At 32.6% G+C, this 13,974-nt stretch overlaps 4 non-coding genes across 4 annotated transcripts; 3 read left to right on the top strand and 1 right to left on the bottom strand.

Moving 5' to 3' along the window:
- Positions 1-2,906: 2,906 nt before the first annotated feature.
- Positions 2,907-2,977, bottom strand: TRNAS-GCU. Its single transcript has one exon. It is a non-coding gene; the product is annotated as a tRNA-Ser (tRNA).
- A 6,660-nt stretch (positions 2,978-9,637) lies between these two features.
- Positions 9,638-9,708, top strand: TRNAG-GCC. The gene has a single exon. It is a non-coding gene; the product is annotated as a tRNA-Gly (tRNA).
- A 1,195-nt stretch (positions 9,709-10,903) lies between these two features.
- On the top strand, positions 10,904-10,974 carry TRNAG-ACC. Its single transcript has one exon. It is a non-coding gene; the product is annotated as a tRNA-Gly (tRNA).
- Positions 10,975-13,352: 2,378 nt separating this feature from the next.
- On the top strand, positions 13,353-13,423 carry TRNAG-GCC. The gene has a single exon. It is a non-coding gene; the product is annotated as a tRNA-Gly (tRNA).
- Positions 13,424-13,974: the final 551 nt, after the last annotated feature.

Below are 13,974 nucleotides of genomic sequence, written 5' to 3' on the forward strand. Positions count from 1 at the left end.
TATATAAAAACTTCAATTCCTTTGGAAGGTTTAATGATACAAACATCTTCTGTTGAATGATCTTATCTTAACATAATAAAACTTAATCTATCCCGCCGGATCGTAGTGCAATGCAATGCAAATCCAGAACCAACCAGGACAAAATTAAGTATTATTGCTCCCACTTAATTTGAGTTGACTCCTACTTCTTCATAGCTAGCTTAGACGGTAAGATTTTCCTAATATAGCTTAGACAGTTGATTAGTCTTACTAAGCAGTTTGGTTGGACTGAATAACTGAAGTTGTTATTCAACCACACTCTTATATAGCAAAATCCAGTTACGGTACTCATACTGTTCAATAGACACCAATACACCAGAGGGTTCTAAGTAAGTATGAGACAAAATATGGCTATTGTGACTGGAGATCATGTTGTACAATAGAGGGTTAAATCTGATATAATAACAATGTCGTACACGTATCGATAATATACGAGTACTATAAATTTAGGCTGGGTGAACCAAGGGAATAGAAAAAGGACGTTCTTGCTATGCGTTATAATTAACATTTGCATTAAAAGCATTTCACGACCAGGATATCATGTGCTTTCTACTTGCAAACACAGAACTCGGGACTACTTTGTAGGCTCAGACGAGGGAAAGGAGAATAGAAAGCTGTAATGCTCGGTGTGTTTTGATAAAGGTGGTAGGAGTTGTTTATAAAGGTGATACTAAACAGCTCCTCCACTCCAACCAAAGAAAGGAGGGAAAGGTGTTGGCCACAAATAAATGAAAGGCTAAAATTCTCCTATCCACAAACAAATGAGAGGCTTAGGTTTATTTGCATCTTTAAATTTCCCAACAATCCCCCACATATTTAAAGAGGAAAGGATAATGTTTGAGCGAAACCCTAAGATCTGATTTTAATGTCAATGAGGAGGTCTTGAACTGACATGTGAAACCACCGAGTATTTTACTTTCTGTACGTAGGATGCTCCTTTGAACTTTCAGGTTATTAAAATTTGAACTCAGGTGTTCACGTCAACTCTGATCAGGTTCTACACAGTCAAACACTTTGACTGATAATCAATCCCTGTTTAGTCAAACTGTACTCTATTTAGATTTTTAATTCTGTCAAGTCTATCTCAATATAGACCACCTTCATGCTATAGAGTATGTTATGATTGCTTATTTCCATAACTTGGTTGTAAGTCTTTTCATTATTTCGTTTGACCACCAAAGGTGGTATCCATCACGAATTCATTACCTCATTGGCTTTAAGCCCATCTCCCTTGAGGTTTCAAGGGTGGCTTTTCAATTTAAGCCTTTTGTGAGAGGATCTTCTATATTCCTCTCAGATCTCACAAATTTCATTGTGATGACCCCGTTTAGCATTAGCTGCCATACAGACTCATGTCTGACTCTTATGTGTCTTCTTTTTCCCATTGTAGACACTATTCTTTGCCACACAAATGGCGGTTTGGGAATCACAATGTATGGGCACGGTAGGTGTTGGACACCCCCATAATGACACATCTGCGAATAAATTTCTTAGCCACTTAGCCTCTTAGCAGGCTAGATCAAGTGCTATGAACTCTACTTCCATAGTCGATCTAGCAATGCATGACTGTTTCGTTGATTTCCAAGATACAACTGCCCCACACATGAGGAACACATATCCACTAGTTGAACTGACATCCTCGATGTCTGTAACACCCCACCTTTTTCTTAAACTTTAAAACATAGATTAAACCGTCTAAAAAGACGAAAATAGCGGAAATAAGACTAAAAAAAAAGGATAAATTAGAAACCTTAAAGGAATCTTAAAACTTCAAGGGAAACTTAAACCCTAAGATCTCAAACTTAAGGCTTATAAAAGTCAACTTCCTAGGCTCATATATTTAACTTTAACAACCCTAGGACATCAACCTAGAGCTCTGATACCAACTTGTAACACCCCGCCTTTGTAAGACTCAATCATCACGTGTAATATTATATTTTTTTGTCATCATATATATATATATATATATATATATATATATATATATATATATATATATATATTATAGGATAGAAATGAACAGTCGGCCCTCAAATTATGTACCAAAATGTAATTAGATTATCAAATTAAAAAACTTCAAATTGAACCATTAACTTTGTGTGCATTTTGATTCCGAATATTATTATAATCAATGTAATCGTGCATTATTTTAGGAAGTACATTTTTTGAAGGATTAAGTTCTTTCTACAACCTCGTCAACAACAGAGCTCACGTTATTTTTGTCGTACATTCTTAAGTATTTTTTTTTGTGCATTTTGAGATAGGGATTCATGTGTGCTGATGGTGTATGTGTAGACTTTAGTCAAATTTCTTGTGCATTTTAGTCAAAGTTCCCGAAAAGAGGTCCTTATGGAGCAACTAGCTCTTTCCGGATGGACCCTACAACTCCTTCCGGAAACAGCTCCTATTGGAGAGTTTTAAACTTGTGCGCGCTCCTATGTTCTAAGTCATATTTGGTATTCTTCTATAATACACACTAATTTGTCTATAAATGCACACTTCAGTAAGAGTCTAAGAGATGAAGACAACCGACGAGAGTGATTAAGGAAAATCGAATATTTTCTTAAAGTGATGAGACAAAAATACCCTTGTCTAAAACAAAGTTTCGTCGGAAAAGTTATCAAAATGTCAAAAAATGTTCAAAATTTTATAGTCTAGGGAGTTTAATGACAAAAACGATAGTCTTACATTAAACGTGAAATTGTCACAAAAGACTTGAGACCTCTACAAATATAATGAGAAGGGAAATAAATCATGATATTTAAAAATGAAGATTCAATATATAAAAAATGAACAATGATCTGCATATAACATATAGTGATTGGTAATAATTAGATTAGTTTATAAAACATTTCTAAAACCAAAAATGCACCAGTCGAGAATCGAACTTGGGTCTATACCATAGCAGGGTACTATTCTACCACTAAACCACTAGTGCCTCCACAATAAAATAAAGGTGATCGGAAATACCAACGTTTTTACGTCCACCACAATTCTTTAATGAAAATTTGATATAGAATACACTTTTTTCAGCTATTTTTTAGAGTGATTGGAAAAGTGAACATTTCCCGCAGTGGTTATGGAATTAGCAACATAAAAGTTAATTTATGTGTACCTAAGACTCAATCATCACGTGTAATATTATATTTTTTTTGTCATCTTATATATATTATAGGATAAAAATGAACAGCCGAGCCTCAAATTATGTACCAAAATATAATTAGATTATCAAATTAAAAAACTTCAAATTGAACCCTTAACTTTGTGTGCATTTTGATTCCGAATATTATTATAATCAAATGTAATCGTGCATTATTTTTTGTAGGATTAAGTTCTTTTTACAACCTCGTCAACAACAGAGCTCACATTATTTTTGTCGTATGTTAATTGTTTCGTTGGACTCGCTGGTTCCAGGTAAGTTCGTCGTCTGACTGGAATTTTCAAACTATATGTCATATGCGGATCATTGTTCATTTTTTATATATTCAATGTTCATTTTAAATATCATGATTTATTTTCCTTGTCGTTATACTTGTAGAGGTCTCAAGTCTTTTGTGAATATTCCACGTTTAGTGTAAGATTATCATTTTTGTCATTAAGCACCCTAGACTATAAAATTTTGAATATTTTTTTTGTCATTTTGATAACTTTTTCTACGAAACTTTGTTTTAGACAAGGGTATTTTTTTCTCATCACTTTCAGAAAAAAATCGATTTTCCTTAAAATAACGTGAGCTCTGTTGTTGACGATGTTGTAGAAAGAACTAAATCCTTCAAAAAATATACTTTCTAAAATAATGCACGATTACATTTGATTATAATAATGTGCGGATTCAAAATGCACACAAAGTTAAGGGTTCAATTTGAAGTTTTTTAATTTGATAATCTAATTATATTTTGGTACATAATTTGAGGCTCGGCTGTTCATTTTTATCCTATAATATATATAAGATGACAAAAAAAATATAATATTACACGTGATGATTGAGTCTTAGGTACACATAATTTAACTTTTGTGTTGCTAATTCCATAACCACTGCAGGAAATGTTCAGTTTTCCAATCACTCAAAAAAATAGGTGAAAAAAGTGTATTTTTTTTTCAAATTTGCGTCGAAGAATTGTGGTGGACGGAAAAACGTTGGTATTTCCGATCACCTTTACTTTATTGGGGAGGCACTAGAGGTCTAGTGGTAGAATAGTACCCTGCCACGGTACAGAACTGGGTTCGATTCCCGGCTGGTGCATTATTGGATTTAGAAATTATAGTTTATAAACTAATCTAATTATTACCAATCACTATATGTCATATGCGGATCATTGTTCATTTTTTATATATTGAATGTTCATTTTTAAATATCATGATTTATTTTCCTTGTCGTTATACTTGTAGAGGTCTCAAGTCTTTTGTGAATATTCCACGTTTAGTGTAAGACTATCATTTTTGTCATTAAACACCCTAGACTATAAAATTTTGAATATTTTTTTGTCATTTTGATAACTTTTTCTAAGAAACTTGTTTTAGACAAGGGTATTTTTTTTCTCATCACTTTCAGAAAAAAAATCAATTTTCCTTAATCTCTATTGTCGGTTGTCTTCATCTCTTAGACTCATACTGAAGTGTGCATTTATAGATAAATTATTGTGTATTATAGAAGAACACCAAAGATGACTTAGAACATAGGAGAGCGCACATGTTAAAAACTCTCCAAGAGGAGCTCTTTCCGGAAGGAGTTGTAGGGTCCATCCGGAAAGCGCTAGTTGCTCCATAAAGAGCTCTTTTCGGAAACTTTGACGAAAATGAACAAGAAATTTGACTAAATTGTACACATACACCATCAGCACACATGATTCCCTATCTCAAAATGCACAAAAAAATGCTAAAGAATGTACTACAATTAAAACGCACCTATCACGTTTTACTTTGAAAATTCCAGTCAGACGACGAACTTACCTGCAACCATCGACTCCAACGAAACAATTAACATAAGACAAAAATAACGTGAGCTTTGTTGTTGACGATGTTGTAGAAAGAACTAAATCCTTCAAAAAATATACTTTCTAAAATAATGCACGATTACATTTGATTATAATAATGTGCGGATTCAAAATGCACACAAAGTAAACGGTTCAATTTGAAGTTTTTTAATTTGAAAATATAATTACATTTTGGTACATAATTTGAGGGCCGGCTGTTCATTTTTATCCTATAATATATATAAGATGACAAAAAAATATAATATTACAAGTGATGATTGAGTCTTAGGTACACAAAATTTAACTTTTATGTTGCTAATTCCATAACCACTGCAGGAAATGTTCAGTTTTCCAATCAATCAAAAAAATAGGTGAGAAAAGTGTATTTTTTTTTTCAAATTGGCGTCGAAGAATTGTGGTGTACGGAAAAACGTTGGTATTCCCGATCACCTTTACTATATTAGGGAGGCACTAGTGGTCTAGTGGTAGAATTGTACCCTGCCACGGTACAGACTTGGGTTCGATTCTCGATTGGTGCGTTATTGGATTTAGAAATGTTTTATTAACTAATCTAATTATTACCAATCACTATATGTCATATGCGGATCATTGTTCATTTTTTATATATTGAATGTTCATTTTTAAATATCATGATTTATTTTCCTTGTCGTTATACTTGTAGAGGTCTCAAGTCTTTTGTGAATATTCCACGTTTAGTGTAAGACTATCATTTTTGTCATTAAACACCCTAGACTATAAAATTTTTAATTTTTTTTTGTCATTTTGATAACTTTTTCAAAGAAACTTTGTTTTAGACAAGGGTATTTTTTTCTCATCACTTTCAGAAAAAATCAATTTTCCTTAATCTCTATTGTCGGTTGTCTTCATCTCTTAGACTCATACTGAAGTGTGCATTTATAGATAAATTATTGTGTATTATAGAAGAACACCAAAGATGACTTAGAACATAGGAGAGCGCACATGTTAAAAACTCTCCAAGAGGAGCTCTTCCCGGAAGGAGTTGTAGGGTCCATCCGGAAAGCGCTAGTTGCTCCATAAAGAGCTCTTTTCGGAAACTTTGACGAAAATGCAGAAGAAATTTGACTAAAGTGTACACATACACCATCAGCACACATGAATCCCTATCTCAAAATGCACAAAAAAATGCTAAAGAATGTACTACAATTAAAACGCACCTATCACGTTTTACATTGAAAATTCCAGTCAGACGACGAACTTACCTGCAACCATCGACTCCAACGAAACAATTAACATACGAGAGAAAATATTAACAAAGCTATTAAAAACAATAATAAATAAAAATAGATATAAAATTAAATTAATTATTGTATATTAACTATAAAAAGATTATTAAAAATAACAATCAAAATAATGTTTATCAAATCTCCACACACTTATTTATTTGCTTGTCCTCAAGCAAACACAAAAAGAAACGGTAAAAGAATGTACACATACACCATCAGCGCACATGAATCCCTATCTCAAAATGCACAAAAAAATGCTAAAGAATGTACTACAATTAAAACGCACCTATCACGTTTTACTTTGAAAATTCCAGTCAGACGACGAACTTACCTGCAACCATCGACTCCAACGAAACAATTAACATACGACAAAAATAACGTGAGCTCTGTTGTTGACGATGTTGTAGAAAGAACTAAATCCTTCAAAAAATATACTTTCTAAAATAATGCACGATTACATTTGATTATAATAATGTGCGGATTCAAAATGCACACAAAGTAAACGGTTCAATTTGAAGTTTTTTAATTTGAAAATATAATTACATTTTGGTACATAATTTGAGGGCCGGCTGTTCATTTTTATCCTATAATATATATAAGATGACAAAAAAATATAATATTACACGTGATGATTGAGTCTTAGGTACACATAATTTAACTTTTATGTTGCTAATTCCATAACCACTGCAGGAAATGTTCAGTTTTCCAATCACTCAAAAAAATAGGTGAAAAAAGTGTATTTTTTTTTTTCAAATTTGCGTCGAAGAATTGTGGTGGACGGAAAAACGTTGGTATTTCCGATCACTTTTACTTTATTGGGGAGGCACTAGTGGTCTAGTGGTAGAATAGTATCCTGCCACGGTACAGACCCGGGTTTGATTCCCAGCTGGTGCATTATTGGATTTAGAAATAATTAGTTTTATTAACTAATCTAATTATTACCAATCACTATATGTCATATGCGGATCATTGTTCATTTCTTATATATTGAATGTTCATTTTTAAATATCATGATTTATTTTCCTTGTCGTTATACTTGTAGAGGTCTCAAGTCTTTTGTGAATATTCCACGTTTAGTGTAAGACTATCATTTTTGTCATTAAACACCCTAGACTATAAAATTTTGAATATTTTTTTGTCATTTTGATAACTTTTTCTACGAAACTTTGTTTTAGACAAGGGTATTTTTTTCTCATCACTTTAAGAAAAAAATCGATTTTTCTTAATCTCTATTGTCGGTTGTCTTCATCTCTTAGACTCATACTAAAGTGTGCATTCATAGATAAATTATTGTGTATTATAGAAGAACACCAAAGATGACTTAGAACATAGGAGAGCGCACATGTTAAAAACTCTCCAAGAGGAGCTCTTTCCGGAAGGAGTTGTAGGGTCCATCCGGAAAGCTATAGTTGCTCCATAAAGAGCTCTTTTCGGAAACTTTGACGAAAATGCACAAGAAATTTGACTAAAGTGTACACATACACAATCAGCACACATGAATCCCTATCTCAAAATGCACAAAAAAATGCTAAAGAATGTACTACAATTAAAACGCACCTATCACGTTTTACTTTGAAAATTCCTGTCAAACGACGAACTTACCTGCAACCATCGACTCCAACGAAACAATTAACATACGACAAAAATAACGTGAGCTCTGTTGTTGACGATGTTGTAGAAAGAACTAAATCCTTCAATAAATATACTTTCTAAAATAATGCACGATTACATTTGATTATAATAATGTGCGGATTCAAAATGCACACAAAGTAAACGGCTCAATTTGAAGTTTTTTAATTTGAAAATATAATTACATTTTGGTACATAATTTGAGGGCCGGCTGTTCATTTTTATCCTATAATATATATAAGATGACAAAAAAATATAATATTACAAGTGATGATTGAGTCTTAGGTACACAAAATTTAACTTTTATGTTGCTAATTCCATAACCACTGCAGGAAATGTTCAGTTTTCCAATCACTCAAAAAAATAGGTGAGAAAAGTGTATTTTTTTTTTCAAATTGGCGTCGAAGAATTGTGGTGTACGGAAAAACGTTGGTATTTCCGATCACCTTTACTTTATTAGGGAGGCACTAGTGGTCTAGTGGTAGAATTGTACCCTGCCACGGTACAGACTTGGGTTTGATTCCCGATTGGTGCGTTATTGGATTTAGAAATTTTTTATTAACTAATTTAATTATTACCAATCACTATATGTCATATGCGGATCATTGTTCATTTTTTATATATTGAATGTTCATTTTTAAATATCATGATTTATTTTCCTTATCGTTATACTTGTAGAGGTCTCAAGTCTTTTGTGAATATTCCACGTTTAGTGTAAGACTATCATTTTTGTCATTAAACACCCTAGACTATAAAATTTTGAATATTTTTTTGTCATTTTGATAACTTTTTCAACGAAACTTTGTTTTAGACAAGGGTATTTTTTTTCTCATCACTTTCAGAAAAAAATCGATTTTCCTTAATCTCTATTGTCGGTAGTCTTCATCTTTTAGACTCATACTGAAGTGTGCATTTATAGATAAATTATTGTGTATTATAGAAGAACACCAAAGATGACTTAGAACATAGGAGAGCGCACATGTTAAAAACTCTCCAAGAGGAGCTCTTTCCGGAAGGAGTTGTAGGGTCCATCCGGAAAGGGCTAGTAGCTCCATAAAGAGGTCTTTTCGGAAACTTTGACGAAAATGCACAAGAAATTTGACTAAAGTGTACACATACACCATCAGCACACATGAATCCCTATCTCAAAATGCACAAAAAAAATGCTAAAGAATGTACTACAATTAAAACGCACCTATCACGTTTTACTTTGAAAATTCCAGTCAGACGACGAACTTACCTGCAACCATCGACTCCAACGAAACAATTAACATACGACAAAAATAACGTGAGCTCTGTTGTTGACGATGTTGTAGAAAGAACTAAATCCATCAAAAAATATACTTTCTAAAATAATGCACGATTACATTTGATTATAATAATGTGCGGATTCAAAATGCACACAAAGTAAACGGTTCAATTTGAAGTTTTTTAATTTGAAAATATAATTACATTTTGGTACATAATTTGAGGGCCGGCTGTTCATTTTTATCCTATAATATATATAAGATGACAAAAAAATATAATATTACACGTGATGATTGAGTCTTAGGTACACATAATTTAACTTTTGTGTTGCTAATTCCATAACCACTGCAGGAAATGTTCAGTTTTCCAATCACTCAAAAAAATAGGTGAAAAAAGTGTATTTTTTTTTTCAAATTTGCGTCGAAGAATTGTGGTGGACGGAAAAACGTTGGTATTTCCAATCACCTTTACTTTATTGGGGAGGCACTAGTGGTCTAGTGGTAGAATAGTACCCTGCCACGGTACACACCCGGGTTCGATTCTCGGCTGGTGCATTATTGGATTTAGAAATGTTTTATTAACCAATTTAATTATTACCAATCACTATATGTCATATGCGGATCATTGTTCATTTTTTATATATTGAATGTTCATTTTTAAATATCACGATTTATTTTCCTTGTCGTTATACTTGTAGAGGTCTCAAGTCTTTTGTGAATATTCCACGTTTAGTGTAAGACTATCATTTTTGTCATTAAGCACCCTAGAATATAAAATTTTGAATATTTTTTTTGTCATTTTGATAACTTTTTCTACGAAACTTTGTTTTAGACAAGGGTATTTTTTTCTCATCACTTTCAGAAAAAAATCGATTTTCCTTAATCTCTATTGTCGATTGTCTTCATCTCTTAGACTCATACTGAAGTGTGCATTTATAGATAAATTATTGTGTATTATAGAAGAACACCAAAGATGACTTAGAACATAGGAGAGCGCACATGTTAAAAATTTTCCAAGAGGAGCTCTTTCCGGAAGGAGTTGTAGGGTCCATCCGGAAAGCGCTAGTTGCTCCATAAAGAGCTCTTTTCGGAAACTTTGACGAAAATGCACAAGAAATTTGACTAAAGTGTACACATACACCATCAGCACACATGAATCCCTATCTCAAAATGCACAAAAAAATGCTAAAGAATGTACTACAATTAAAACGCTCCTATCACGTTTTACTTTGAAAATTCCAGTCAGACGACGAACTTACCTGCAACCATCGACTCCAATGAAACAATTAACTTACGACAAAAATAACGTGAGCTCTGTTGTTGACGATGTTGTAGAAAGAACTAAATCCTTCAAAAAATATACTTTCTAAAATAATGCACGATTACATTTGATTATAATAATGTGCGGATTCAAAATGCACACAAAGTAAACGGTTCAATTTGAAGTTTTTTAATTTGAAAATATAATTACATTTTGGTACATAATTTGAGGGCCGGCTGTTCATTTTTATCCTATAATATATATAAGATGACAAAAAAATATAATATTACACGTGATGATTGAGTCTTAGGTACACATAATTTAACTTTTATGTTGCTAATTCCATAACCACTGCAGGAAATGTTCAGTTTTCCAATCACTCAAAAAAATAGGTGAAAAAAGTGTATATTTTTTTTCAAATTTGCGTCGAAGAATTGTGGTGGACGGAAAAACGTTGGTATTTCCGATCACCTTTACTTTATTGGGGAGGCACTAGTGGTTTAGTGGTAGAATAGTACCCTACCACGGTACAGACCCGGGTTCGATTCTCGGCTGGTGCATTATTGTATTTAGAAATGTTTTATTAACCAATTTAATTATTACCAATCACTATATGTCATATGCGGATCATTGTTCATTTTTTATATATTGAATGTTCATTTTTAAATATCACGATTTATTTTCCTTGTCGTTATACTTGTAGAGGTCTCAAGTCTTTTGTGAATATTCCACGTTTAGTGTAAGACTATCATTTTTGTCATTAAGCACCCTAGACTATAAAATTTTGAATATTTTTTTTGTCATTTTGATAACTTTTTCTACGAAACTTTGTTTTAGACAAGGGTATTTTTTTCTCATCACTTTCAGAAAAAAATCGATTTTCCTTAATCTCTATTGTCGATTGTCTTCATCTCTTAGACTCATACTGAAGTGTGCATTTATAGATAAATTATTGTGTATTATAGAAGAACACCAAAGATGACTTAGAATATAGGAGAGCGCACATGTTAAAAATTTTCCAAGAGGAGCTCTTTCCGGAAGGAGTTGTAGGGTCCATCCGGAAAGCGCTAGTTGCTCCATAAAGAGCTCTTTTCGGAAACTTTGACGAAAATGCACAAGAAATTTGACTAAAGTGTACACATACACCATCAGCACACATGAATCCCTATCTCAAAATGCACAAAAAAATGCTAAAGAATGTACTACAATTAAAACGCTCCTATCACGTTTTACTTTGAAAATTCCAGTCAGACGACGAACTTACCTGCAACCATCGACTCCAACGAAACAATTAACATACGACAAAAATAACGTGAGCTCTGTTGTTGATTCAAAATGCACACAAAGTAAACGGTTCAATTTGAAGTTTTTTAATTTGAAAATATAATTACATTTTGGTACATAATTTGAGGGCCGGCTGTTCATTTTTATCCTATAATATATATAAGATGACAAAAAAATATAATATTACACGTGATGATTGAGTCTTAGGTACACATAATTTAACTTTTATGTTGTTATTCCATAACCACTGCAGGAAATGTTCAGTTTTCCAATCACTCAAAAAAATAGGTGAAAAAAGCGTATTTTTTTTTTCAAATTTGCGTCGAAGAATTGTGGTGGACGGAAAAACGTTGGTATTTCCGATCACCTTTACTTTATTGGGGAGGCACTAGAGGTCTAGTGGTAGAATAGTACCCTGCCACGGTACAGAACTGGGTTCGATTCCCGGCTGGTGCATTATTGGATTTAGAAATTATAGTTTATAAACTAATCTAATTATTACCAATCACTATATGTCATATGCGGATCATTGTTCATTTTTTATATATTGAATGTTCATTTTTAAATATCATGATTTATTTTCCTTATCGTTATACTTGTAGAGGTCTCAAGTCTTTTGTGAATATTCCACGTTTAGTGTAAGACTATCATTTTTGTCATTAAACACCCTAGACTATAAAATTTTGAATATTTTTTTGTCATTTTGATAACTTTTTCTACGAAACTTTGTTTTAGACAAGGGTATTTTTTTTCTCATCACTTTCAGAAAAAAATCGATTTTCCTTAATCTCTATTGTCGGTTGTCTTCATCTTTTAGACTCATACTGAAGTGTGCATTTATAGATAAATTATTGTGTATTATAGAAGAACACCAAAGATGACTTAGAACATAGGAGAGCGCACATGTTAAAAATTCTCCAAGAGGAGCTCTTTCCGGAAGGAGTTGTAGGGTCCATCCGGAAAGCGCTAGTTGCTCCATAAAGAGCTCTTTTCGGAAACTTTGACGAAAATGCACAAGAAATTTGACTAAAGTGTACACATACACCATCAGCACACATGAATCCCTATCTCAAAATGCACAAAAAAATGCTAAAGAATGTACTACAATTAAAACGCTCCTATCACGTTTTACTTTGAAAATTCCAGTCAGACGACGAACTAACCTGCAACCATCGACTCCAACGAAACAATTAACATACGACAAAAATAACGTGAGCTCTGTTGTTGACGATGTTGTAGAAAGAACTAAATCCTTCAAAAAATCTACTTTCTAAAATAATGCACGATTACATTTGATTATAATAATGTGCGGATTCAAAATGCACACAAAGTAAACGGTTCAATTTTAGGTTTTTTAATTTGAAAATATAATTACATTTTGGTACATAATTTGAGGGCCGGCTGTTCATTTTTATCCTATAATATATATAAGATGACAAAAAAATATAATATTACACGTGATGATTGAGTCTTAGGTACACATAATTTAACTTTTATGTTGCTAATTCCATAACCACTGCAGGAAATGTTCAGTTTTCCAATCACTCAAAAAAATAGGTGAAAAAAGTGTATATTTTTTTTCAAATTTGCGTCGAAGAATTGTGTTGGACGGAAAAACGTTGGTATTCCCGATCACCTTTACTTTATTGGGGAGGCACTAGTGGTTTAGTGGTAGAATAGTACCCTGCCACGGTAAAGACTCGGGTTCGATTCTCGGCTGGTGCATTATTGGATTTAGAAATGTTTTATTAACTAATTTAATTATTACCAATCACTATATGTCATATGCGGATCATTGTTCATTTTTTATATATTGAATGTTCATTTTTAAATATCACGATTTATTTTCCTTGTCGTTATACTTGTAGAGGTCTCAAGTCTTTTGTGAATATTCCACGTTTAGTGTAAGACTATCATTTTTGTCATTAAGCACCCTAGACTATAAAATTTTGAATATTTTTTTTTGTCATTTTGATAACTTTTTCTACGAAACTTTGTTTTAGACAAGGGTATTTTTTCTCATCACTTTCAGAAAAAAATCGATTTTCCTTAATCTCTATTGTCGATTGTCTTCATCTCTTAGACTCATACTGAAGTGTGCATTTATAGATAAATTATTGTGTATTATAGAAGAACACCAAAGATGACTTAGAACATAGGAGAGCGCACATGTTAAAAATTTTCCAAGAGGAGCTCTTTCCGGAAGGAGTTGTAGGGTCCATCCGGAAAGCGCTAGTTGCTCCATAAAGAGCTCTTTTCGGAAACTTTGACGAAAA

This window comes from Ipomoea nil, unplaced genomic scaffold (genome assembly GCF_001879475.1).
Source record: "Ipomoea nil cultivar Tokyo-kokei standard unplaced genomic scaffold, Asagao_1.1 scaffold2957, whole genome shotgun sequence".
In the NCBI taxonomy this organism is placed as follows: domain Eukaryota; kingdom Viridiplantae; phylum Streptophyta; class Magnoliopsida; order Solanales; family Convolvulaceae; genus Ipomoea; species Ipomoea nil.